The sequence below is a fragment of the Scyliorhinus torazame genome, chromosome 5 (assembly GCF_047496885.1).
Source record: "Scyliorhinus torazame isolate Kashiwa2021f chromosome 5, sScyTor2.1, whole genome shotgun sequence".
Classification (NCBI taxonomy): domain Eukaryota; kingdom Metazoa; phylum Chordata; class Chondrichthyes; order Carcharhiniformes; family Scyliorhinidae; genus Scyliorhinus; species Scyliorhinus torazame.
Window position 1 is genome coordinate 156,786,286 of NC_092711.1, and position 26,703 is coordinate 156,812,988.

Consider the following 26,703-nt stretch of genomic DNA (forward strand, 5'->3'; position numbering starts at 1 on the left):
GTGCTCTGATTGGCTGGAGGACCAAAGTCCTTTTGGTCCTCCCAGTTTCTCAATAGCCAATACCTGAGCAGGAAGGTCAGAGGGTGGACTCTCCTCTGCACGGCGCAGTTCCCTACCGCCCTTGGACATGCGCAGTCCCGGGCTGGGTGGAGATGGAGATCACTGGGCTAGTTCTCGCTCTGGCCGGAAGCGTCAACCGGTTGCCTGGAAACCTTGTCTGCTGGATGTGCAGGGGAAGGGAGAGGGGGAACAACAGGAGGGGTCGGGGCTCTCGTGCCCGCCCGCCGGGCCTGCGCACTGGAACCCGGAAACGTCACCGTGGAACAGAGTGATTCAGGCAGGGCTTCTTTGGGACGTCACAATGACCCAGAGGGGCGTTCTCAGCACTCTGAGAGCAACACCCTGGTCACAGAAACAAAATACTCCGGATTGGACAGGAGCTCAGCGTCGGGAGGTCAAATACCCGCCCACCCCACGTGCGCCGAGGTCCGTCCCCTCATTGTCTCCATGACGGAGATTGGCCAATGGGAAACTGTGGACGACTGGACAGGCGCTGATCCTCCAGCCAATCAGAGTCTGGGGCCTGTGTCACTGGCTGCACGAAGCTTCCTTCACTATCTGCCCAGCAAAGCTGCTGCTCCTCCAGCTTCACACAGACTGAAACTTCCTCTCACGTCTGTAAGTAAAACCCTTTCTTTTCTCCCCATTAAATTTATGTTCTTATTCTGCCCTTTATTGGTGACTTGTTTAAATCCCCAGGCCCAGATGAGATATTTCCAGGTTGCTGTGGGAAGCAAGACAGGAGATTGCAGACACTGACAATTTTCAAATTTTTCTGGCCACAGGAGCGGTGCCAGAGGACTGGAGGACCGATAATGTGGTTCCATTGTTCAAGAAGTGAAGTAGGGAAAATCCAGGCAATTGCAGACCAGTGAGTTTAACTTGAGTGGTCAGGAAATGATTGGAAAATATTCTGAGGGACAGAATTAATCTCTGTTGCGAAGGCAAGTACTAATTAAGGATAGTCAGCATGTCTGTGTGGGTTTCACCCCCACAACCCAAAGATGTGCTGGTTAGGTGGATTGGCCACGCTAAATTGCCTCTTAATCGGAAAAAAAATAATTGGGTACTCTAAATTTATTTTTAAAAAGGCTAGTTAGCATGGCTTTGTCAAAGGAAGATTATGTCTTATAAAGACCTACCCAAACAAAGACTGTAACAGGTTTCAGAGCAGCAATAGCAGTGCCTCTGGTTCTGCACCAGAACAAGGAGATGGAGCTGAGGTTGTGGACAGGGCACGTTCTGCACAATGTCCTCTGCCAATTTGGAGACTTGGAGCCAGACCTCTACATGCTGCTTGACAGTGAAGAGGAGACTGTCTGACAAGCCAGACAATCCACCCAGCATCTCAATATACACCCTCATCAGTGCCTATTAAAATCCTCATCTGATCCACCCAAAGCAGCACCCATCTCTGACCACACCCTCCAATGAACTGGCAAGCAAACTATATTTCACCCTGTCCTGGATCCAGTCCAGTGTGTCACCACAGCTGATCCCAACTCTATAGTGGCTGCTAAGTTTGTGCAGTGTTGTATCTGAGCTGGTAGCAGTGAGGGTCATATCAAATGGCTACCTGTCTTCATGAAGTGCTGAGCTGTTGCTCTCTCTTTTCATCTTTGACCTGCTGTGGCTGAACAGGCAGCATTTTCACGATGGGCCAAAGGGCATCTTTCTGTGCTATAAAACTCTCTGACTCTAAAGCAGGAAATCAGAAGGGGAAAGTTGGTTTGAAGGAAGAGGGTGGGGAATTGGAAAGGAAGAGATCTAAGGTATACACTGTGTGGAATTTGCTCGTTCTCCCCCTGTCTGCATGGGTTTCCTCCGGACGCTCCAGTTTCCTCCCACAGTCCAGAAGATGTGCAGGATAGGTGGATTGGCCATGAACAATTACCCCTTAGTGTCCAAAAGGTAGGTGGGTTTAAGGGGATAGAGAGGAGGAGTGGACCCGGGTAGCATGCTCTATCGGAGGGTCAGTGCAGAAGGATTCTGTGGATTCTATTTCATTTGCATTTTCCGTGGAGGTGACTAAGTGTGTCGTTGAGGGTAGTGCAGTTGATAATCTTTATTGTCACAAGTAGGCTTACATTAACACTGCAATGAAGTTACTGTGAAAATCCCCTAGTCGCCACATTCTGGCGCCTGTTCAGGTGCACTCAGGAGAATTCAGAATGTCGAATTCACCTAACAAGCACGTCTTTCGGGACTTGTGGGAGGAACCCAGAGCACCCGGAAGAACCCCACACAGACACGGGGAGTACGTGCAGACTCCATACAGACTGACCCAAGCCGGGTATCAAATCTGGAACCATGGCACTGTGGAGCAAAGTGCTACCAACTGTACTTCCGTGCCAGTCACATGTAGCCCGGAAAAACTTCAGTAAGGTTTGTGACAAGGTCTCACATGGGGGACTGGTCAAGATGGGCTCCAGGGCAAATTGATACCAAAATTGGCTTCCTGGCAGCAGGCAGAGGGTGATGGTCAAAGATTGTCTTTGTGACTGGAAGCCTGTGTCCAATGGTGTTCCACTGCGATCGGTGTTGGGTTCCATGTTGTTCGGAGCGTACATCAATGATCTGGATGTGAATGTTGGAGATATGATAAGATCGCAGATGACACAAAAATTGGGGGTGTGGGAAATGGTGAAGAACGCCTCAGATTTCAGGATGATATGGACGGGCTGGTTAGATGGCAGAACAGTGGCAAATTGAAATTAATCCTGAAAAGTGAAGAGGTCAAATTTGAGTAATCTCTCCTAACTCAGCAACTGGAGTTGTGTATATAGTTAATGTTAAATAAAATAAGTTTTGTTTGTCTACAACTCGGTGTTATACTCTTCATTGTCCCGTATTAAATACCCATATCCCCACACTCTCCTGCCACTCAGCCAATTTCCTAACCGTGTCAATAATTTGCCCTCAACTCCGAGGGCTTCCACCTTAACTAACAGTCTCTTGTGTGGGACTTTATCAAATGCCTTCTGGGAGTCCGTATAAATGACATCCATAGACAGTCCCCTATCCTCTACTTAGTCACGTCCTCAAAAGATTCAGTAAAATAAGTCAGGCTGGCTGTCCCTGATCGAACAATGTTTTTCAAAGTGTTCAGTTACCCTATCCCTGATTATACATTCCAGCAGTTTCCCCACCATAGATGTTCATAACAATCTTTATTAGTGTCACAAGTAGGCTTACATTAACACTGAGGGACTGAATTCAGACTGTCCGATTCACCGAACAGCTCGGCTTTTGGGGTCTTGTGGGAGCACCAGGATAAAACCCACGCAGACACGGGGAGAACGTGCAGACTGCACACAGACAGTGACCTAAGGCGGGAATCGCACCTGGGTCCCTGGGGCTGTGTAGCAACAGTGCTAACCATTGTGCTACCATGTCGTGTTTGGCTAACTGGTCTGTAATTCCCTGTTTTTCCCCTTTCACCCTTCTTAAAAAGTGAATCCCTTCCCACACTAAGAGCAGGTGAATGGCCTATCCCCAGTGTGAACTCGCTGGTGTATCCGCACTTCAAAAAGTGAAATTTTCCAATCCAGAGGGACTACTCCTGAATCTAGGGAACTCTGGACGATTATCGTTGGGGCATCTACAATGTGCTCCCCGACTTCCTTTAACAGCCTCGGATGGAAACCGTCAAGTCCTGGGGATTTGTCACTCTTCAGTTTCCTAGTTAGTGATGGTATCGGTATCATTATGTTAATTGTATCAAGTCCCTGTCCTCTATCGACTATTAATTTTTTCGGGACTTATGGCAAGTTATCCTCCTTTTCAACTGTAAATACTGAGGCAAAGTAATTGTTCAGCGTGTCTGCCATTCCCCCATTATCACTGACAATATCTCCATTTCCAGCTTTTACTGGGCCTACATTGCTCTTCACCACCCGCTTTCCCTTTATATAACGAAACATTTCTTCTCAGTGATATTGATGAACCTTGCAAGTTTCCTTTCATAATCCCTTTTAGTCGCTCTCACAAGCTGCTTTGTGATCCTTTGCTGGTCCTTGTACCTATCCCATTCGTCTGGATCTGTCCTGTGTCTTGTATTTTTGTGCGCTATTTCTTTTAGTTTTAAGCTGTCCCTAATCTCTTTATTTGTCCGTGGCTGTTTTTTTTTTGTGAAATGGAGCCTTTTCCTCTCAGGGGTATATACTTGCTCTGTATCTCGTTAAATGTTTCTTTAAATATGCTCCACTGATCTTCAGTTGTTTGACCCATTAACAGATCTCCCCAGTTTACCGTGGACAGTCTCTGTCTCATCCCGTTAACGTCAGCCTTACCCAAGTCTAAAATTCTACTGTCTGTAACGTGCTTTTCACTTTCAAACACTACACTGAATTCAATCATGTTGTGATCAATGTTCGTGCACAGATAGGCTGCTAATTAAATTGGGCTCATTACTCATAACTAAATATAATATTGCCTGTCGCCTTGTTACATCTGGAACATATTGCTGCAGGAAACTATCCCAGACACATTCCAGAAATTCACTCCCTTTCTGACAGTTGCTTGTCTGCCCCTCCCAATCTGTGTGTCAGTTATAATCCCCCATTAATACTACTCTGCCTTTGCTACACACTCGCCTAATTTCGGCCTTTATACAATCTAGCACCTCCGAGCTAACCAGACGGTCGATACACAACACCCATTACAGTTTGAGATTTTTTTGTTCCTCAGTTCCACCCATGTGGGAGGGGATTCTCCGTCCTGGCAGCTGGCCAATGGGGTTTCCCGTTGTGGGCACCCCCATGCTGTCGGGAAGTCCGCGGGCGTGAGTGTGCTGCCGGAAAGCGGAAGATCCCGCCGACGGAGAATCCAGCCCATGGTCTTCGCTGGATCCTTCCCCTCATTATATCCTCCACAGCAGACTCCATCTCCCTGGCGCTACACTCACTTGGAGCATCTCGACAACAAGGACTCCGACATCAGTCTCCTATTCATTGACTACAGCTTCAAATTCCGAGGTGTGCACATCACCAACAACCTGTCCTGGTCTACCCACGTCAACACTACGACCAAGAAAGTACAACAGCGCCTATACTTTTTCAGGAAACTAAGGAAATTCGACAGGTCCACATTGAATCTTTCCAACTTTTACAGATGCACCATAGAAAGCATCCGACCTGGCAGCATCACAGCCTGGCCTGGCAACTGCTTGGTCCAAGACTGTAAGAAACGACAGAGAGTCGTGAACACGCCCAGTCCATCACGCAAACCCGCCTCCCATCCATTGACTCTGTCGACACCTCCCGCTGCTTTGGGATAGAGGGCAGCATAATCAAAGACCCCTCCCACCCGACTTGTTCACACTTCCAACTTCTTCCATCGGGCAGGAGATACAAAAGTCTGAGAACACATCCAAAGACGTGCAGGTTAGGTGGATTGGCCATGATAAATTGCCCTTAGTGACCAAAAAGATTAGGAGGTGTTATTGGGTTATGGGGATAGGGTGGAAGTGAAGGCTTAAGTGGGTCGGCGCAGACTCGATGGGCCGAATGGCCTCCTTCTGCACTGTATGTTCTAACAGATTCAAAAACATCTTTTCCGCTGTTCCCAGACTCCTAATCGACCCTCTTATGGACTGACCTGATCTCTTCACACATCTCCTCCACTGAGTAGTGCTACACTCCTGTATGCTTCACCCGATACCTGTGTCTATGTATTTACATTGTGTATTGATGTTTGCCCTGTGTATTCTCATGTATGGAATGATCTGTCTGAACTGTGCACAGATCAATACTTTTCACTGTATCTCGGTACATGTGACAATAAACAAATCCAACCCTCACCATTGAGGTGATAGTATTTCTAATCAGTAAGGCTACTCCACCCCCTCTGCCATATTCTCTGTCCCTCCTGTAAACTTTATAACCGGTATATTTGGTACCCAGTCCAGACCATCCTGCTACTTGTTTTTGGAACTGTATTGAGTTCCCCTGAGGCCTTCCTCTCCCCCACCATTTGTTAGTTTAAAGTCCTTCTGACCTCCCTATTTATCCTTTCCACGAGGACACTGGCCCCAGATCGGTTCAGGTGGAGACCGTCCCAACGGTACAGATCCCTCCTGTCCCAATACTGATGCCAGTGCCCCATGAAATGGAACCCCTCTTTCCTGCACCACTCCTTTAGCCACGTGTTTACTTCTCTAATTTTCTCATCCCTATGCCAATTTGCACGTGGCTCAGGGAATAATCCAGAGATTATAATCCTTGGGACCTGTTCTTTAATTCTGTTCCTAATTTCTGATATTCCCAAACAGGTCCTCTTTCCTAGTCTTGCTGATACTGTTTGTCCCAATGTGGACCACAACAACTGGATCCTCCCCCTCCCTCTCCAATATCCTTTCAAGCCGGTTAGAGATGCCCCTCACCCTGGCACTGGGCAGGCAACATACCATGTGGGACTCTCGGTCCTGCTTCCAAAGGATGTTATCAGTTCCCCTAATTATAGAAACCCCGACAACGACCACTTCCTCCCCCCGCTTGAATGGCCTCCTGTACCAGGGTGCAGTGGCCAGCCAGCTCATCCTTCCTACAGTCACTGCTCCGATACCCTGCCCCTCCGAGTCCGCTCCCTGGAGACGAGGTATTGGGGAATGAGAGGAAGGAATGTTCCATAGAAACTAGAATTCTCTGTTCTGAATTTCTATCCTGTACTGAGTGTTGACTTTTGTAAACTCCTTTTACAGATATTACAAGAGGAGGAATTCCAGACAGAAATCTCAATTGTCACGTCTCGGTCTTACAGAGTCACTCGATACCTTGGGATCTGAGTATCATCGGCCTTTGAATCTAGAAGGAGAAATGTTTGCCGAATCTGTCAGCATCAAAATATTTTAAACATCAATGTGACTGGAAAAGCACCGAGACACACACACCCGAGTGAGAGTGTTCCAGAGCACTGACTGTGGAAAGAGCTTTCAACATTTACACAGCCTGAACGAACATTGCACCATTCACAGCGGGGAGAGACCGGACACTTTGTGTGTTCTGTGTGTGGACGAGGCCTTAACTGATCGTCCATCCTGGAGGGACACGAGGAGACCCAAAACATGGAGAAACCGTGGAAATGTGGGGACTGTGGGAAGGGATACAGATTCCCATCTGAGTTGGAGACTCATCGACGCATTCACACTGGGGAGAGGCCATTCGCCTGCTCTGTGTGTGAGAAGGGATTCACTCTGTTCTCCAGACTGAAGAAACACCAGCGAATTCACACTGGGGAGAGGCCATTCACCTGCTCTCAGTGTGGGAAGGGATTCACTCAGTTAACCCACCTGCAGAGTCACCAGCGAGTTCGCACTGGGGAGAGACCGTTCACCTGCTCCCAGTGTGGGAAGGGATTCACTCAGTTATCCCACCTGCAAAGTCACGAGCGGGTTCACACTGGGGAGAGACCGTTCATCTGCTCTCAGTGTGGGAAGGGATTCACTCAGTTCTCCAATCTGCAGACACATCAGCGAGTTCACACTGGGGAGAGGCCATTCACCTGCTCTCATTGTGGGAAGGGATTCGCCCAGTTATCCCACCTGTGGACTCACCAGCGAATTCACACTGGGGAGAGACCGTTCATCTGCTCTCAGTGTGGGAAGGGGTTCAGTGAGTCATCCAAACTGCGGACACATCAGCGAGTTCACACTGGGGAGAGGCCATTCATCTGCTCTCAGTGTGGGAAGGAATTCACTGACTTATCGAACCTGAAGAGACACCAGCGAGTTCACAATGGGGAGAAGGCAATCACGTACTCTGAGTAGGGGAAGGCAATTAGTGATCCATCCCACCTGCAGACACACCAGCGGGTTCACACTGGGTAGAGGCCATTCCCCTCTGTGTTAGAAGGGAATCCATGATTCATCGCACCTGCTGAGACACCAACAAGTTCACAAGTGATTACAAGGGCTATTGCTGTTATTGTTTCTGCTCTCAGTTACATCCAGGACTGTATTTTGTTCATTCTGTCAGTTGGTCAATGGGGAGGGTTGTAGGGTTTTGTTCTGCTCGACTTGGCAGTCCTATGGCTTTGCCTCCAGATGGCTGATGCTCTTTGAGCCTTGTTGCGAATACCTGGTTTCAAATGTCACATGGATCACTGAGTGAGGCGGTGTTTCGAAGAGAGAAGATATTCAGTTTGCATTTCTGTTTGGATCCCCGTAAATCATGCCACATTGCCATGAAGATGGACATTGGTGGTTACATGTTTTTTGTTTAATTTATCTGGGTGAACACCCAATCAGGGTATGAGGGACATGTTGTCTGAGGTAGACTGGGAAACCACATTAAATGGTATGATGGGAGACAGGCAATAGCTAATATTTTCAGGCATTATTATTCATCTACTGGGGGAGTCAGTTAGCTCAGTTGGCTGGATGGCTGGTTCATGATGCAGAGTGACTCCAATAGCAGGGATTCAACTGTCGTACTGGCTGAGGTTATCCATGAAGGGTCCACCTTCGCAACATTGCCCCTCGCCTAAGGTGTGGTGACCCTCAGGTTAAACCACCAGTTGTCTCTCTCTCTCGCTCTCTCAAAGGGGAGAGCAGCCTATGGTCTTCTGGGACTTTTGCAACTCATTTCACATATATACACCAAAATTGATTCCTTTAGGGAAAAAAATCCAACAGGAAAAGTGATGCAACCGCGGCTAACAAGAAAAGTTAAAGATTCCATTAGATCAAAGGAAGAGGCTCATAAAGTGGCCAAAATAGTAGTAAGCCTGAGGATTGGGAACTGAATGAGATTAATAAGTAAAAAAGTAGTCCTGGAGAAATTAATGTGGTTGAAAGTTAATCAACCCTCAAACGTGATGCTCGACATCCCAGAGTGTTGAAAGAGGCGGCTGTAGAGATAGTGGATACACTGGTGATCATCTTTCACAATTCTATAGATTCTGGAATGGTTCCTGCAGATTGGAAGGTGGTAAATGTAACCCCACAATTTAAGGAGGGAGAGAGTAAACGGGGAACCACAGACCCATTAGCCTGACATCAGAAGGTGGGAAAATGCTACAATCTATTAATGGGGTGGCACGGTAGCACAGTGGTTAGCACCAGGGACCCGGGATCGATTCCAGGCTTGGGTTACTGTCTGTGCGGAGTCTGCACGTTCTCCCCGTGTCTGCGTGGGTTTCCCCCGGGTGCTCCGGGTTCCTCCCACAAGTCCCGAAAGACATGCTTGTTCGGTGAATTGGACATTCTGAATTCTCCCGCGGTGTACCCAAACACGTGCCGGAATATGGCGACTGGGGGATTTTCACAGTAACTTCATTGCAGTGTTAATGTCAGCCTCCTTGTGACAATAATAAAGATTATAATTATACTATTAAAAGAACTCAACCCATGTCAATAGAATTTGGTTCACGTGAATTGATATCTTCAGTCTGGATAGGCCCAGTGGACCAGGCTATTCTGGGTCTGGATATTTGATCCTAATTGAATTCTCCCTTAAGCTTTGAAAATGGGACAGTAACATGGTCAATCAGAACCATCAGGAAAGATCAGCTTTATGAACATCCAATGTGGCAAAAGATAAGAATGATTGTGGCCAATTACAGATGGAACCAGCATCATTCACTGGTAATGTTCCACCGTGTACCAAACAATACCCATCAACCCGTCCCCAACCAAAGGGATTTTACCCACAGTAGAGCAACTGGAGGAAAGAGGGATGTTAATTAAAACACGCAGTTCGTCAAATAGTCCAGTTTGGCAAATGGTACAGAGCGTCTGACCATTGACGACTGAAAGGCAAACCTATATCAATCTGGTATCCACCTGTGTTCCAGTGAAAGTCTGGAATGTTTAGATGGGATTAATAAATTGATCACTTTCTCCTGGAAATATTTACATCCTGGCCCATGAACTTTGTTTTAAAGAAATCCACATTTGAAAGCCCAGCCACAACATGAAATATCAGCACCATAACAGGGCAGATAAGAAAGACAGACACTCACTTTGATCTTCAGCGCATCTGAGAGTTAAAAAAATGTGACATGATTTTGGGATACCGGTGTGGGTGTGCAGTTGTGATTTGTTCCATGTGAAAAATAACAAGCCTAAATTCACAGTGAAATGGACTGAAGACCGGGTCCCAAACACACACAGCTACTGGAGACACAGCAGGAGATGAAATGGTTAATGTGGCCAGGAGATTGAGACACCATTGTGACATCATCAAGACATTGACACACACTCCAGAGAGAAACTGACTTTAAAACAATCCGGATAGAATTAAACACACTGGACATGGGCAAAGTGGGAGTGAAATTAAAGCGATAATGGGACAATGAAGGGCTTGGGAGAAATAATACTGAGTAAGAACTGTCCACAAAGAGAGAGCTGGAGAATCTTTTACATCCATGTTTGATCTGTTGCTTGAAGCATCTGTCCTAATGTACCAGTAACCTGGAACTCATGGTGCTCCTTCAGGAGAAGAAAATATGGAGTAGATGTTACCCCAGGCGGAGCCAGAACTGGACAATAATGGAGTGAAATTGAGTGAGGTTTTGTGGAGAGAGTTTTGTAAATTCTGAATGGGATGTGGAAGTCGCTGGACCAGAATTTATTGCCCTTGAACTGAGTGGCTGCTTGGACATTTCAGATTTTAACCGGGTCTCCCCGATTTCTAGTCTCTGCCACAAGGGAAACATTCTCTCAGCATTCTCTCTGTCAATTCCACTCAGGATCTCACGTGTTTCAATACGATCATCTCTCATTCTTCTCAACTGTAATGGATACAGTCCCAACCTGTCAAACCTTTCCTCAGACGATAACCCCCTCATTCCAGAATCTGGGAGTCAACCTCCTCTGAACTGCTTCTAATGCAATTATCTTATTTCTGAAATAAGGAGACCCAAACTGTACACAGTGCTCTAAATATGGGGCGAGATTCCCCGTCCTGTGGCGCGCCCTCACCAGCTGCGGGATTCTCCGTCCTGCCAGACGGACAATGAGTTTCCCATTGTTGCCAGCCTGTCGTCTGGAAATCCCCGGGTGTGAGTGCGCTGCCGGTGCAATGGAGAATCCCGTCAGTGGAGAATCCAGCCCATGGTCTCACCAAGGCCCTGTACAACTGCAGCAAAACACCCCAACTTTTATATTCCAGTCCCTTTGCAATAAATAACAATATTCCATTCACCTTCCTCATCACTTGCTGTACCAGCTGTAATTTCTGCCGTTACATTTTTGGTCCATGGATGATTAATGGACATGTCACTTTAAGGCAAGCAGCCTGTATCTTTAATTCAAGCAGAAGAATCCAGGTGCCTGTACTGGTTTAAACTGGAGCTGAAGATCTTTCGGCACCAGTGTGAGAATTGGGGTTGGGACTCGGTTTGATTGATTCGCTGGTGGCCAATGAATTGGTCCAAACGGCTGTGCTCCTAGGTAACAGGCGGTGATTGGATCCTATCCCACTGGGATGTTTTTCAGAGTCCCAAGCTTTCAGTTTGATTCTAGCAGCACAAGAGGCAGAACTGACTAACTCTCTCTCCAGAAGGCAGCTGTGAGTGCTATCTCTCTTCCCAGATAGCCTGTGGGTGCTATATTCCTGAAACCACGGAGACCTGAATACAAACCACAAACTGAAAGAAAAGTTTGAACAGAGGTGAGGTGTGTCTCCAGAAAAGTGTGAGTACTGCATTTCTAAACTACAAAGAACGTGAACAAATTAACCTACAGAGAAGATCACTACAGACTGTAAACTAAAGACTTTAACCTGCAAGCTTGCTGTGAAGTAAAGTGTGCTAAAAATCATCATCTGAAAAAAAGAATTTCTTTCACTTCTGATCTTATCCCTTTCCACCCCTCGGTGTTTGTATGTCTCTGTGTGTGTAGAGGTTGGGGGCAGGTTAAAGTGGGAATTAGGAATTGGCTTATTGTAAATCAGTTGTGTTTGCTGCATATTTTATTATTGTTCTTGTTATAAATAAACAGTAATCGTATTTACATTTGCAACCATGGTGACTGATTATTGGGCAGCCAAGGGCCAAAGACATAGGGTATTTTTGTAAGAATTATTGGTTAATTGACTAGTGCTGTGACTCTGGGGCACGTGGGGCTGGAATTGACAGCGCACTAGCCCAGGGTGTCGTAACACAGCAAACTAACTTGTGATTCCTGTATCAGGACACACAGATCCCTCTGCGCCTCAGAGTTCTGTAATCTCTCTCCCATTTAAATAATGTGGACACATTCACATTTTCCCAAGTTATTCTCTATCTGTCAATTTGTTCCCACTCACTTAACCTATTTGATGTCCTTTGTATTCTCCAAGTCCACTTGACAAATTAATTTCCAATCCCTCTTTGTGTCATCAGCAAATTTAACCACATTCAACTCATTAATATAGATTGTAAATAGTTGAGGGCCCAGCACTGATCTTGTGATGCTCCACTTGTCACATCTTACCAACCCAAACATGACCCATTTATACCCACTCTCTGCTTCCTATGAGCTAACCAATCCTCTATCCCTGCTGACATGTTGCCCTCTACACCATGAGCTCTTATGTTGTGCAGAGACCTTTGATGTGGCACCTTGGGAAATACCTTCTGGAAACCTGAATAAACCACATCTGCAGGTTCCCCTTTGTTGACATCCCATGTTACTCCCTCAAGGAGCCTCAATAAATGAGTCAATCAGAACCTGAACCGCATTTTGCATGTCAAAAGAAAAATCACATCTCCTCTACCCCTCTGGTTCCTTTGCCAATCGCCTTAGAGGGACTCACTTTCTGTTAAAGAGCCTGTCAACCTCTCACCCACTTTCCCTGAACTACATCAATCTAATCATGAAAAATCCAACAAAATCAAATATTTTGACTGTTAATTGTTTATTAATGAAACAACATGGATAAAAAAACTAACAGAAAATTACTTGAGAATAAATAGCAAGCAGAGTAAAAGGATGTTCACAATGTTCAGAACCCAAGTGGTTTCTCTTTACTCTGTTCCCGTGACTCCCCACTTTGGACACCGGGGCACTGAATACCGGGGGGTCACTACCAGCCCTGGTCACCTCCTTCTGTGTCCTAATTGGTTGGAGGCCCATTTCCCAGTCAGTCCTCCAACACCTTCCTGTCTCTCTATTAGTGCGACGCCCATTGCAGTTTCCCAACTGGGGTGCAGGCCCCATTATTAGTAACTAAATTCAGCCCTCAGCTCCATCTCCTGGCTGTCACTGACACAAGAAAAGTGAGCCAGAAAACTGCCTGAGGCTCAAATGGGAAGTCAAAACTTGTGGATTAGGATCTCTGTACAGATCAATAACTTTAAAAAAAAATCAATTCCAAGTCAACAATGTAAAGGATCACACAACAGGAGTTAAGGTTTTGTGGCTTTTACTGCAGCAAACAAACTAGAAGCAACATTTTGTTTTTAATTTTTCCAATTAAGGGGCAATTTAGCGTGGCCAATCCACCTATCCTGCACATCTTTGGGTTGTGGTGGTGTGGCCCACACAGACACGGGGAGAATGTGCAAATTCCACACGGACAGTGACCCGGGGCCAGGATTGAACTCGGGTCCTCAGCGCCATGAGGCAGCAGTGCTAACCACTGCACCACTGTGATGCCTTAGAAGCAACGTTAACTCAACACTATTTTTGCCAGAAACCTCCATCTTTATTTATAAAATAGAACTTTGTCCTTTTACACAATCTAAAATTCCACTCCACAGTTATACTTTACTCTGCACCAGAAATCCAAACTTATGTGTCTCAGGACCAGTCAAAAATGATGATATAAAGATAGTGGATACATTGATGATCATCTTCCACAATTCTATAGATTCTGGAATAGTTCCTGCAGATTGAAGGCAGCAAATGTCACCCCACTATTCAGGAAGGAAGGGAGGGAGAGAGAAAATGGTGAACTGCAGATCTGTTAGCCTGACATCAGTATTGGGAAAATACCAGAATCTATTATAAGGGATGTGATAAATGGACACCTGGATAATAATAATTAACCTGGATTTATGATATGGAGATGCCGGCGTTGAACTGGGGTGGGCACAGTAAGAAGTCTTACAACACCAGATGAAGGAGCTGCGCTCCGAAAGTTAGTGATTCAAAACAAACCTGTTGGACTTTAACCTGATGTTGTAAGACTTCTAACATGGATTTAGGAATAGGTAATCATGTTTGACAAACTTTTTGGAGTTTTTGAGGATGTTATTAACAGAATTGATATTGGGGAGTCCGTGGATGTGGCGCACTTGGATTTTCAGAAGGTTTATGATAAACACCCGACAGGAGGTTAGTCAGCAAAATGAAAACACATGGGATGGGAGGTAATATACTGGCATGGATTGAGAATTGGCTAACAAGCAGAAAACAGAGAGGAGGAATAAATGGGTCATTCTCACCTTAGCAGTTGGGACGAGTGGGTTACTGCAAAGATCAGTACTTGGGCCCCAGCTGTTCATAGTTTATATAATGATTTGGATGTGGGGACGAAATGGAATATTTCCAAGTTCACTGATGACACAAAGCTAGGTGGGAATGTGTGTTGTGAGGAAGATGTAAAACGGCTACAGGAGGATTTGGACAAACTTAGTGAGTGGGCAAGGACATGGCAGATGGAATATAATGTGGAAAAATGTAAGATTATCACTTTGGTAGGAGGAACCGATGAGCAGAGTATTTCTGAAATGGTCAGAGATTAGAAAGTGTAGATGTACAAAGGGACCTGGGTGTCCTCATCAATAAGTCACTGAAGGCGAACATACAGGCGCAGCAAGTTATTAGGAAGGCTGACGGGATGTTGGTCTTCATCACAAGAGGATTTGAGTACAGGAGTAGTGAAGACTTGCTTCAATAGTGTAGTACGTTGGTTAGACCACAGCTGGAGTATGTGTGCAGTTTTACTGCCCTTAACTTCGGAAAGGTATTATTGCCACAGAGGGAGGGCAATGAAGGTTCACCAGACTTGTTCCGGGGATGGGAGGTGTTGTGTCTATAAAACCTCAGACACTTCGACCAGTTTATTAAACAAATGTTTTACCCAGGTATCTTTATTGACCAGGTAAACAAAGGACAACGGAGTGTAGAAATCACATAACTTTATTCCACAAGCAGTAAAACAGTTACCCTTAAATTATCCCACTAATTACAGTTCCAAGATTCTGAATAGTACCCGAGCCGATGAACTCATTCGAGCTGCGGGTTTGATTCTGTATCTCAATCTCCTCAGGGTCTTCTTCCGAGAAGATGGGTCTCGCCGCTGCTTCTTTCCGTCTCTGGTCAGCCGGCTCGATTACCTCTGCGTGGAGTCTTCACTGCTGGGCGGTCCGAGGGTTCGATCGTTATACCCTTTCTGTGTCCTTCCAGAATGTTCTCTGACCCCAGCCGATGAGGTCACAGGGTGGGAGTGGCACCACCCAATGGAGTTACCAATGGCCACTCAGCAGGACACCGGGAATCTGTCCACAGGAGTCCATTTCCCGGTGCGTTGTTTGTTATGTAACTTTGTCTATTCAAAACAATCAATCGATGAATAGAGCCAATTATCTCTTGATTGGTGATTGATGGAGCAGAGCAGCTCCAGACATGTGCTGGCAGCTTGTCGGAGTTCAGTGTATTCAGGCTGGTTGCTGGAGCTGGCTGTGGCTTGATTTAAAATGTCCAATTTTTAATTTAAAGTGTCTGATTTTATCGAGTCTAAAATACAGGCCACGGCACATTTTACCACCGAGGACTGTCCTATGATGAGACATTGGGGAAACTGGGCCTGTATTCACAGTTGTCTGTGCTAGATTGGGAAATTACAATAAAAGCTCGGACGATAGACAGGCAATCACAAATATTTGAGGAATTGTTACATATTTACAAAAAATATAGACTCCCTTAATAAACAAAACTCCAACAGAGGTTTTGCAACCGTGGCTAATAAGCAATGTTAAAGATTCCATTAGGTCAAAGGAAGAGGCTCATAAAGTGGCCAAAATCATAGTAAACCTGAGGATTGGAACTTGGTCTTCCTTTGCTGAAAACCAAACCAAAAGACTGATAAAGAAAGAGAAAATAGAATGTGAGAGCAAACAGGCGAGAAACATAAAACCGACAGGAAAAGCTCCTATAGGAATGTGAAAAGGAAAAGATTAGCAAAGACCAATGTGGGTCCATTCCAGGCAGAGACAGGAGAGTTTATAATGGGGAATAAGGAAATGGCAGAGAAACTAAATAATGTGAGTCTGTCTTCACGGAGGAAGATACGGAAATTTCCCCCAAACATGAGAACACCAAAGGACTAGTGAGCCCGAGGAACTGAAAAAGATTAATATCAGTGAAAAACTAGTACTGGAGAAATTAATGTGATTGAAAGTTAATAAATGGTATTTTTTCCCTGTATGGAGTGATCTGTCTGGACTGTACGTAGAAAAATACTTTTCACTGTACCTCGGTACACGTGGCAATAAAGAAATAAATCAGAAATCCCCAAAAGCTGATGCTTTACATCCCAGAGTGCTGAAAGAGTTGGCTGGAGAGATAGTGGATACATTGGTGATCATCTTTCAAAATTCTCTAGATTGGAAGCTGGTAAATGCAAACCCGCGATTTAAGGAGGGAGAGAGAAAACAGGGAACCAGAGACCACAGGGGATGGCAGGACTGTCCTATGAATAGAGATTGGGGAAACTGGGGCTGTATTCACTAGAGTTTTGAAGAATGAGAGGCAATCTCACCAAAACCTCTAAGATACTGAATGGAATAGACAGGGGAGGTGCAGGTGAGATGTTTCCCCTGGTTGGGGAGTCTAGAACCAGGGGACACAATTTCAAAATAAGGGGGAAGCCACTTAGGATTGGTCTCGGAGGAGACATTTCTTTACTCACAGGGTTGTGAATCTTTGGAATTCTCTACCCCAGAGGGCTGTGGGAGCTCAGTCATTGGGTGTGTTTAAAGCAGAGACTGACAGATTTCTAAATCCCAATAACACAAAGGGATATGGGGACAGTGTGGGGGAAAAGGCATTGAAGTGGATGATCAGCCATGATCGTATTGAATGGTGGAGCAGGCTCGACGGGCTGAATGGCCAACTCCTGCTCCTATGTTCCAATGATATAAAGATAGGTAGGAAACTAAATTGTGAAGATGACATAAGGAGGTTACAAAGGGATATAGATAGGTTACGTGAGTGGGAAAAGATCTGCCCAATCGAGTATTATGTGGGAAAACATGACATTATCAATTTTGGCAAAAGAATAAAAAAGCTTATTATCTAAATGGTGAGAGATTGCAGAGCTCTGAGATTCAGAGGGATCCGGGTGACCAAGAGCATGAATCACAAAAGGCGAGTGTACAGGTACAGCAAGTAATTAGGAAAGCTAATAGAATGTTATTGTTTATTGGGAGGAGGATTGAATACAAAAGTAGGGAGGTTATGCTTCAGTTATACAGGACATTGGTGAGACCACATCTGGAGCACTGTGTGCAGTATTGCTCTCATTTAAGACTGGACTTGTGAGTGATGAAATGTAGGTGACTTGATTGAAGCGTACAAGATCCTGAGGGACTTGACAGGGTGGATGTGGAAAGGATATTTCCTCTTGTGGGAGAATCTAGAAATTGCAGTCACTTTAAAAGTTAAAACTTGCCCATTTAAGGCAGAGGAAAACTTTTTTTCTCTGAGGGTTGAGAGTCTTTGGAACTCTCGTCCTCAAAGGGCAGTGGAAGCAGAGCCTTTGAATATTTTTAATGCAGAGCTGGATAAATTTTTGCCAAGTAAGAAGGTGAAAGGTTATCGGGTGGTCGGCTGGAGTGTGGAGTTGAGGTTAAAGTCAGATCAGCCGTGAACTTATTGAATGGTGGAGCAGGCTCGAGGGGCCGAGCGGCCGACTCCTGCTCCTAATTCGTATGTTATCACATCCTTTATAATAGATTGTAGCATTTTCCCTCCTACTGATGTCAGGCGAATGGGTCTGTGGTTCCCTGTTTTCTCTCCCTCCTTAAATTGTGGGGTTACATTTACCACCTTCCAATCTGCAGGAATCATTCCAGAATCTATAGAATTTTGAAAGATGATCACCAATGTGTCCACTATCTTTACAGCCACATCTTTCAACACTCTGGGATGTAGAGCAGCAGCTTTTGGGAATTTATTAACTTTCAACCAATACTACTTTTTCACTAATACTAATCTCTTTCAGTTCCTCGTGCTCACTTGTCCCTTGGTTCTCTCGTGTTTTTGGGACAATTTCTGTATCTTCCTCCGTGAAGACATTATTTAGTTTCTCTGCCATTTCCTTATTTCCCTTTATAACCTCTCCTGTCTCTGTCTGGAATGGACCCACATTGGTCTTTGCTAATCTTTTCCTTTTCACATTCCTATAGGAGCTTTTCCAGTCGGTTTTTATGTTTCTCGGTGATTGTCGCAGATTGGGGACCAGACCGATGCTCCCACATGCCCCCTCCACTGCCCCCAGACTCTCAAGGCCGCCACCACCATGGGACTGGTGGAGTACTGCGCCGGCGGGAACGGTAGAGGGGCAGTATGCCGACCCCCCACCCCCAGCCACTTCCTAACCATGGCTATGTTAGCCTCCCAGTAATAATTGCTAAAGTTCGGCAGTGCCAGCCCGCCCTCCCCCCGGCTCCGCTCAAGCATTACCCTCCTCACTCGCGGGGACTTACCCCCCCATACCGAGAGCGGCGGGGACACAGGATAAAAGAGCGCGAGGAGAGCAGCGGGGACACAGGATAAAAGAGCACGAGGAGAGCGCTGGGGACACAGGATAAAAGAGCGTGAGGAGAGCGGCGGGGACACAGGATAAAAGAGCGCGAGGAGAGCGGCGGGGACACAGGATAAAAGAGCGCGAGGAGAGCGCTGGGGACACAGGATAAAAGTGCGCGAGGAGAGCGGTGGGGACACAGGATAAAAGAGCGCGAGGAGAGCAGCGGGGACACATCTGCCAGAGAAGCGACCTTCAGATTGTCGGCGGGAGCAGTGGCCAGGGGTCTGTCGGGAAGGTAAGTTTTCCTCTTTAAAAACTTACCTTGAAGAGTGACATCACAGCAAAGCAGTGACCGGATTGGCTGGTAAGGAAAGTGCTCCAATTAGCAGTAGCTGGGAGAAATTAAACTCTTCGTGTGTTGGTAAGTATTGTGATTGATAAGTAAAATCTTTATTCCTTTCACTTATTCATTATTTGATATTATATTTGAAATCAGTTAAGGTAAAAGTGTAAAAATGCCAGGAGATCCCAGACCCATGTTATGCTCCCCGTGCTCAATGTGGGAGTTCAGGGACGCGGCTGATGCCCCTAATTCTTTCATGTGCGGGAAGTGTGTCCAGCTGTAGCTCCTGTTAGACTGCGTGACGGCTCTGGAGCTGTGGATGGAATCACATTGGAGCATCCGCAATGCTGAGGAGGTCGTGGATAGCATGTTCAGTGAGTTGGTCACACCGCAGATTAGGGTTGGTGAGGGAGACAGGGAATGGGTGACCAAAAGGCAGCAAAAGAGCAGGAAGGCAGTGCAGGTGTCCCCTGCGGTCATCTCCCTCCAAAACAGGTATACCGTTTTGGATACTGTTGGGGGAAATGACTCACCAGGAGAAGGCAGTAGTAGCCAGGCTCATGGCACCGTGGCTGGCTCTGCTGCACAGAAGGGCGGGAAAAAGACTGGCAGGGGTATAGTTATAGGGGATTCAATCGTAAGGGGAGTCGACAGGCGTTTCTGTGGTCGAAAACGAGACTCCCGAATGGTATGTTGCCTCCCGGGTGCACTGGTCAGGGATGTCTCAGATCGGCTGCAGGACATACTGAAGGGGGAGGGTGAACAACCAGTTGTCGTGGTGCATATAGGCACCAACGATATAGGTAAATAACGGGATGAGGTCCAACAATCAGAATTTAGGGAGTTAGGAGATAAGTTAACAAGTAGGACCTCAAAGGTAGTAATGTCAGGATTGCTACCAGTGCCACGAGACAGTCAGAGAAGAAATTCAAGAATAGTCAGAATGAATACGTGGCTTGAGAGATGGTGCAGGAGGGAGGGGTTCAGATTTTTGGGACATTGGAACCGGTTCTGGGGGCGGTGGGACCATTACAAATCGGATGGTCTACACCTGGGCAGGACTGGAACCAATGTCCAAGGGGGTGCTTTTGCTAACACTGTTGGGAGGTTTTAAACTAATGTGGCAGGAGGATGGGAACCAGATTAGGAAGTTAGAGGTCAATAAAGAGGCAGCAACTAAAGCCAGTAAGGTACTAGATAATAAACTCAATGTGACTAAGGGGAAAGAGTAGACAGGGAAGAGATGATGAACGCAAAGGGACAGGTGGTCTGAGGTGCATTTGTTTCAATGCAAGAAATGTAGCAGGTAAGGCAGATGAATTTAGGGCTTGGATTAGTACCTGGGAATATGATGTTATTGGTATTACTGAGACTAGGTTGAGGGAAGGGCAAGACTGGCAACTAAATATCCCAGGGTATAGATGCTTCAGGAGGGATAGAGAGGGAGGTAAAAGGGGTGGAGGAGTTGGATTACTGGTCAGAGATGATATCAAAGCTGTGATTAAGGAGGGCACGATGGAGGATTCGAGCACTGAGGCAATATGGGTAGAGCGAAGAAATAGGAAGGGTGCAGTAACATCGTTGGGACTTTACTACAGGCTTCCCAAAAGCGAGCGAGAAGTAGAGGTACAAATATGTAGACAGATTATAGAAAAATGTAGGAGCAATAGGTTGATTGTGATGGGAGATTTTAACTTCCCCAACATTGAATGGGACTCATGTAGTGTTGGAGGCGTAGATGGAGCAGAATTTGTAAGGAGCATCCAGGAGAGGTTTTTTTAGAACAGTGTGGAAATAGTCCAACTCGGAAAGGGGCCATACAGGACCTGGTATTGGGGAATTATCCCGGCCTGGTGGTTCAAGTTTCAGTCGATGATTACTTTGGGAATGGCGATCACAATTCCGTAAGTTTTAGAATATTCATGGACAAAGACGAGAGTGGTCCTAAAGGAAGAGTGTTAAATTGGGGAAAGGCCAAGTATAACGAAATTCGGCAGGAGCTAGGGAATGTGGATTGGGAGCAGCTGTTCAAGGGTAAATCCACATTTGAAATGTGGGAGTCTATTAAGGAAAGGTTGATTAGAGTGCAGGACAGACATGTCCCTGTGAAAATGAGGGATAGAAATGGCAAGATTAGGGAACCATGGACGACGGGTGGAATTGTGAGACTAGCTAAGATGAAAAGGAAGCATACATAAGATCTAGGCGACTTAAAACTGATGAAGCTTTGGAGGAATATCGGGAAATTGGACAAATCTCAAACGCGCAATAAAGAGGGCTAAAAGGGATCATGAAATATCTTTGGCTAACGGTTAAGGAAAATCCCAAAGCCTTTTATTCATATATAAGGAGCAAGAGGGTAACTAGAGAAAGGATTGGACCACTCAAAGACAAAAGAGGGAATTTATGCGTGGAGTCAGAGGAAATGGGTGAGATTCTTAATGAGTACTTTGCATTGGTATTCACCAAGGAGAGGGACATGACTGATGTTGAGGCTAGGGATGGATGTTTAAATACTCTAGGTCAAGTCGGCATAAGGAAGGGGGAAGTTTTGGGTATTTTAAAAGGCATTAAGGTGGACAAGTCCCCAGGTCCGGATGGGACCTTTCCCAGGTTACTGAGGGAAGCGAGGGACAAAATAGCTGGGGCCTTAACAGATATATTTGCAGCATCCTTGAGCACGGGTGAGGTCCCGGAGGATTGGAGAATTGCTAATGTTGTCCCTTTGTTTAAGAAGGGTAGCAGGGATAATCCAGGGAATTATAGACCTGTGAGCTTGACATCAGTGGTATGCAAACTGTTGGAGAAGAGACTGAGGGATCGGATCTATTCACATTTGGAAGAAAATAGAGTTATCAGTAATAGGCAGCATGGTTTTGTGCAGGGAAGGTCATGTCTTATAAATCTAATAAAATTCTTTAATGAAGTGACAAAGTTAATTGATGAGGGAAAGGCTGTAGATGTGTTTGATAAAGTTTCCCATGGCAGGTTGATTGAAAAAGTGAAGTCGTATGGGGTTCAGGGTGTACTAGTTTGATGGATAAAGAACTGGCTGGGTAACAGGAGACAGAGAGTAGTGGTGGATGGGAGTGTCTCAAAATGAAGAAAGGTGACTAGTGGTGTTCCACAGGGATCCATGCTCGGACCACTGTTGTTTGTAATATACATAAATGATCTCGATGAAGGTATAGGTGGTCTGATTAGCAAGTTTGCAGATGATACTAAGATTGGTGGAGTTGCAGATAGCGACGAGGACTGTCAGAGAATACAGCAAAATATAGATAGATTGGAGAATTGGATAGAGAAATGGCAGATGGAGTTCAATCCAGGCAAATGCAAGGTGATGCATTTTTGAAGATCCAATTCAAGAGCGGACTATACGGTCAATGGAAGAGTCCTGGGGAAAATTGATGTACAGAGAGATCTGGGAGTTCAGGTCCATTGTACCCTGAAGGTGGTAACGCAGGTCGATAGAGTTGTCAAGAAGGCATACAGCATGCCTGCGTTCATCGGACGGGGTATTGAGTATAAGAGTCGGCAGGTCATGTTACAGTTGTATAGGACTTTGGTTAGGCCACATTTGGAATACTGCGTGCAGTTCTGGTCGCCACATAACCAGAAGGATGTGGATGCTTTAGAGAGGGTTCAGAGGAGGTTCACCAGGATGTTTCCTGGTATGGAGGGTGCTAGCTATGAAGAAAGGTTGAGTAGATTAGGATTGTTTTCGTTGGAAAGGCAGAGGTTGAGGGGGGACCTGATTGAGGTCTACAAAATTATGAGAGGTATGGACAGGGTGGATAGCAACAAGCTTTTTCCAAGAGTGGGGGTGTCAATTACAAGGGGTCACGATTTCAAGGTGAAAGGGGGAAAGTTTAATGGAGATATGCGTGGAAAGTTTTTTACGCAGAGGGTGGTGGGTGCCTGGAATGCTTTGCCAGCGGAGGTGGTAGAGGCGGGCACGATAGCATCATTTAAGATGCATCTAGACAGATATATGAACGGGCAGGGAACAGAGGGACGTAGATCCTTGGAAAATAGAAGACAGGTTTAGATAAAGGATCTGGATCGGCGCAGGCTGGGAGGGCCGAAGGGCCTGTTCCTGTGCTGTAATTCCTTTTGCTCTTTGTTCATACAAAGCCCGCTATAACTTTATTGACCCGCTTAAAAAAGGACCGCTGGATGAAGATGGGGAGACATTGAAAAACAAACAGGGATCTCGGGAGGACCGTCATTTTCACCGCTTGGACTCTGCCCGCTAGAGACAACTGGAGCGCATACCATCTCCGGAAGTCATCTTTCATCTGATCCACCAACCGGCCAAGTTCAATTTGTGTAGCCGGTCCCAATCCCTCGCCACCTGGATACCTAGGTACCTGAAACTGTCCCCTACCACTCTAAACGGCAGTTCCCCCAGTCGCCTCTCCTGATCCCTCGCCTGGACTATAAACATCTCGCTCTCCCCCATATTAAGCTTATACCCCGAAAAGCAGCCGAATTCCCCTAAAATTCCCACAATTTCTTCCACCCCCTCAATTGGATTTGAAACATACAAAAGCAGGTCGTCCGCATACAGCGAGACTCTGTGCTCCCCCCCTCCCCCGGACGAGCCCCTTGAGACCCTCAGAGCAATTGCCAGCGGCTCAAGAGCCAGTGCAAACAGCAGTGGGGAGAAGGGGGATCCCTGTCTCATCCGAAGTCGTCCTGTTCGTCCGTACACTTGCCACAGGAGCCTGGTACAGCAACCTGACCCAGTCAATAAAGCCCCTCCCAAATCCAAACCGCCCCAGGACCTCCCAAAAATAATCCCACTCAACCCGGTCAAAAGCTTTCTCTGCATCCATTGCGACCATTACCTCCACCTCCCTACTTTCCGGGGGCATCATGATCATGTTTAACAGCTTTCTTACATTGGCCACCAGCTGCCTGCCCGTCTGATCCTCCACAATGACGTTCAACAAAATTTTGACCAGCAGTTTGGCATCTACGTTCAACAGGGAAATCGGCCGTAGGACCCACAGTGCTCCGGGTTCTTGTCCCATTTCAGGATAAGCGGAATCGTGGCCTGTGACATCATCTGGCGCAGAACCTCCCTTTCCCTTGCCTCGATAAACACCTTCATCAGCACCGGTCCCAATATCCCGGTTCCGACCTGTACAACCTGCTGTAGAAATCCTGAAACGTCTTACAACCCCTACCGAGTCCCCAACTAAGTTCCCATCCCCGTCGATAACTTTCCCTATTTCCCTAGCTGCCTCCCTCTTTCTAAGCTGCTGTGCAAGCATCTTGCTGGCCTTCTCACCATGCTCGTATATCGCCCCCCTCGCCTTTCTGAGCTGTTCCACTGCCCTCCCTGTGGTTAACAAGCCAAACTCCGCCTGTAGCCTCCGCCGTTCCCTTAAATGCCCTATCTCTGGAGTCTCGGGGTACCTCCTGTCGACTTGTAGAATCTCTTTTACCAGTCGGTCCGTCTCTGCCCTGTCCGTCCTGTCCCTATGAGCCCGGATCGAGATCAGCTCTCCTCTCACCACTGCCTTCAGCACTTCCCAGACCACCGCTGCTGAGACCTCCCCCGTATCATTTACCTGTGGGTAATGCAGCATGCATTTCCTCAGCCTCTCGCACACCGCTTCGTCCGCCAACAGCCCGACATCCAACCTCCGTTGCGGGCGCTAATTGCTATCTTTACTCACCTGCAGGTCAACCCAGTGTGGAGCATGGTCCGAGATCGTAATCACCGAATACCCCGTGTCCACCACCCCTGCCAGCAAGGCCCTACCCAAAACAAGAAAATCGATCTGAGAGTATACCTTATGTACGTGGGAGTAGAAAGAAAACTCCTTCACCCTCGGCTGCCTAAATCTCCATGGATAACCCCCCTCCCCCCATCTGCTCCATGAACCCTTTCAGTTCCTTTGCCATTGCTGGCACCTTGCCTGTTCTCGAGCATGACCGGTCCAGGCCTGGATCAATAACTGTATTAAAGTCCCCTCCCATGATTATCATAGAATTTACAGTGCAGAAGGAGGCCATTCGGCCCATCGAGTCTGCACCGGCTCTTGGAACGAGCACCCTACCCAAGGTCAACACCTCCATAACCCAGTAACCCCATCCAACACGAAGGGCAATTTATCATGGCCAATCCACCTAACCTCCCCCGTATGGTCAGTTTGTGCAAGTCCAGGTTCTATTTTCTCTTTTATCAGTTTCTTGGTCCTCCTTTGCTGAATTCTAAAATAAGTTCCCAATCCTCAGGCTTACTACTATTTGGGCCACTTTATGATCCTCTTCCTCTGATCTAATGGAATCTTTAACTTTTCTTGTTCACCACAGTTGCATCACTTTTCCTGTCTCACATTCCCTGAGAGAGAAAAAGAGAGAACAAAATGCAGTCCTAAATGTAATTGAAGCAGACACAATAACAGCAGAATCCATCACTAATCAATTGTGAACTTGTTGGTGTCTCAGCAGGGACGTGGAAACACAGAATCCCTTCCCACACTGAGAGCAGGTGAACGGCCTCTCCCCAGTGTGAACAAACTGGTGTTTCAGCAGGCTCGATGAAGTAGTGAATCCCTTCCCACACTGAGAGCAGGTGAACGGCTTCTCCCCAGTGTGAACTCGCTGGTGTCTCTGCAGGGTGCTTGAGTCAGTGAATCCCTTCTCACACCGAGAGCAGATAAACGGCTTCTCCCCAGTGTGAACTCGCTGGTGTTTCCTCAGATTGGATATTTCAGTGAATCCCTTCCCACACGGAGAGCAGGTGAACGGTCTCTCTCCAGTGTGAATGCGTCGGTGAACTTCCAGCACAGATGGGGATCTGTATCCCTTCCCACAGTCCTCACATTTCCACGGTTTCTCCATGTTTTGGGTCTCCTCGTGTCTCTCCAGGTTGGACAATCAGTTGAAGCCTCGTCCACACACAGAATACGTGTACGGACTCTCCCCGCTGTGAACGGTGTGATGATTTTTCAGGCTGTGTAACTGGTTGAAGCTCTTTCCACAGTCAGTGCTCTGGAACACTCTCACTCGGATGTGTGTGTCTCGGTGCTTTTCCAGTCACACTGATGTTTAAACTTTGTTGAAGTCAACAGGCCGGGCAAACATTTCTCATAGATTTAATGGTTGATGAACCGAGTGACTCTATCAGATCTAGACGTGATGTTTGAGATTTCTGTCTGTAAATCCTCTCCTTTGGAGTTTACAAAAGACATCACAGTCAGTCCAGGAGAGAAATTCAGAACAGATTATTTTAATTTCTATGAAACAGTCTTTCCTCTCTCGTTCCCCAAAAGCTGTAAATCTCTACCCCCACACTCTCCCTCCATTCTCACTCTGCTGTATCTAATATTCACCCTCCCAATTCTCCTGAAGGTGCCGATTCAGGCTGACTGACAGATCCCTGCTCACTGCTTCCTGTCCTGGACACAGATCATAACAAATAGGAGCTGCAGTCAGTCGGCCATTCAGCCCATCAAGCCTACTCGACCATTCAATGAGATCATTGGCCGATCTACCTCAGCACCATTTTCCCACACTATCCCCCATATCCCTCGATATCTTCATTATCGAGAAACCTATCACTCTCGGTCTAAAAATACTTGATGACTGAGGCTCCACAGTCCT

At 46.5% G+C, this 26,703-nt stretch overlaps 1 long non-coding RNA gene across 1 annotated transcript; it reads left to right on the forward strand.

Moving 5' to 3' along the window:
- Nucleotides 1–13: 13 nt before the first annotated feature.
- Nucleotides 14–12,013, forward strand: LOC140420253 (uncharacterized). Its single transcript, XR_011946243.1, has 2 exons — nucleotides 14–678; nucleotides 6,761–12,013. It is a non-coding gene; the product is annotated as an uncharacterized lncRNA (long non-coding RNA).
- Nucleotides 12,014–26,703: the final 14,690 nt, after the last annotated feature.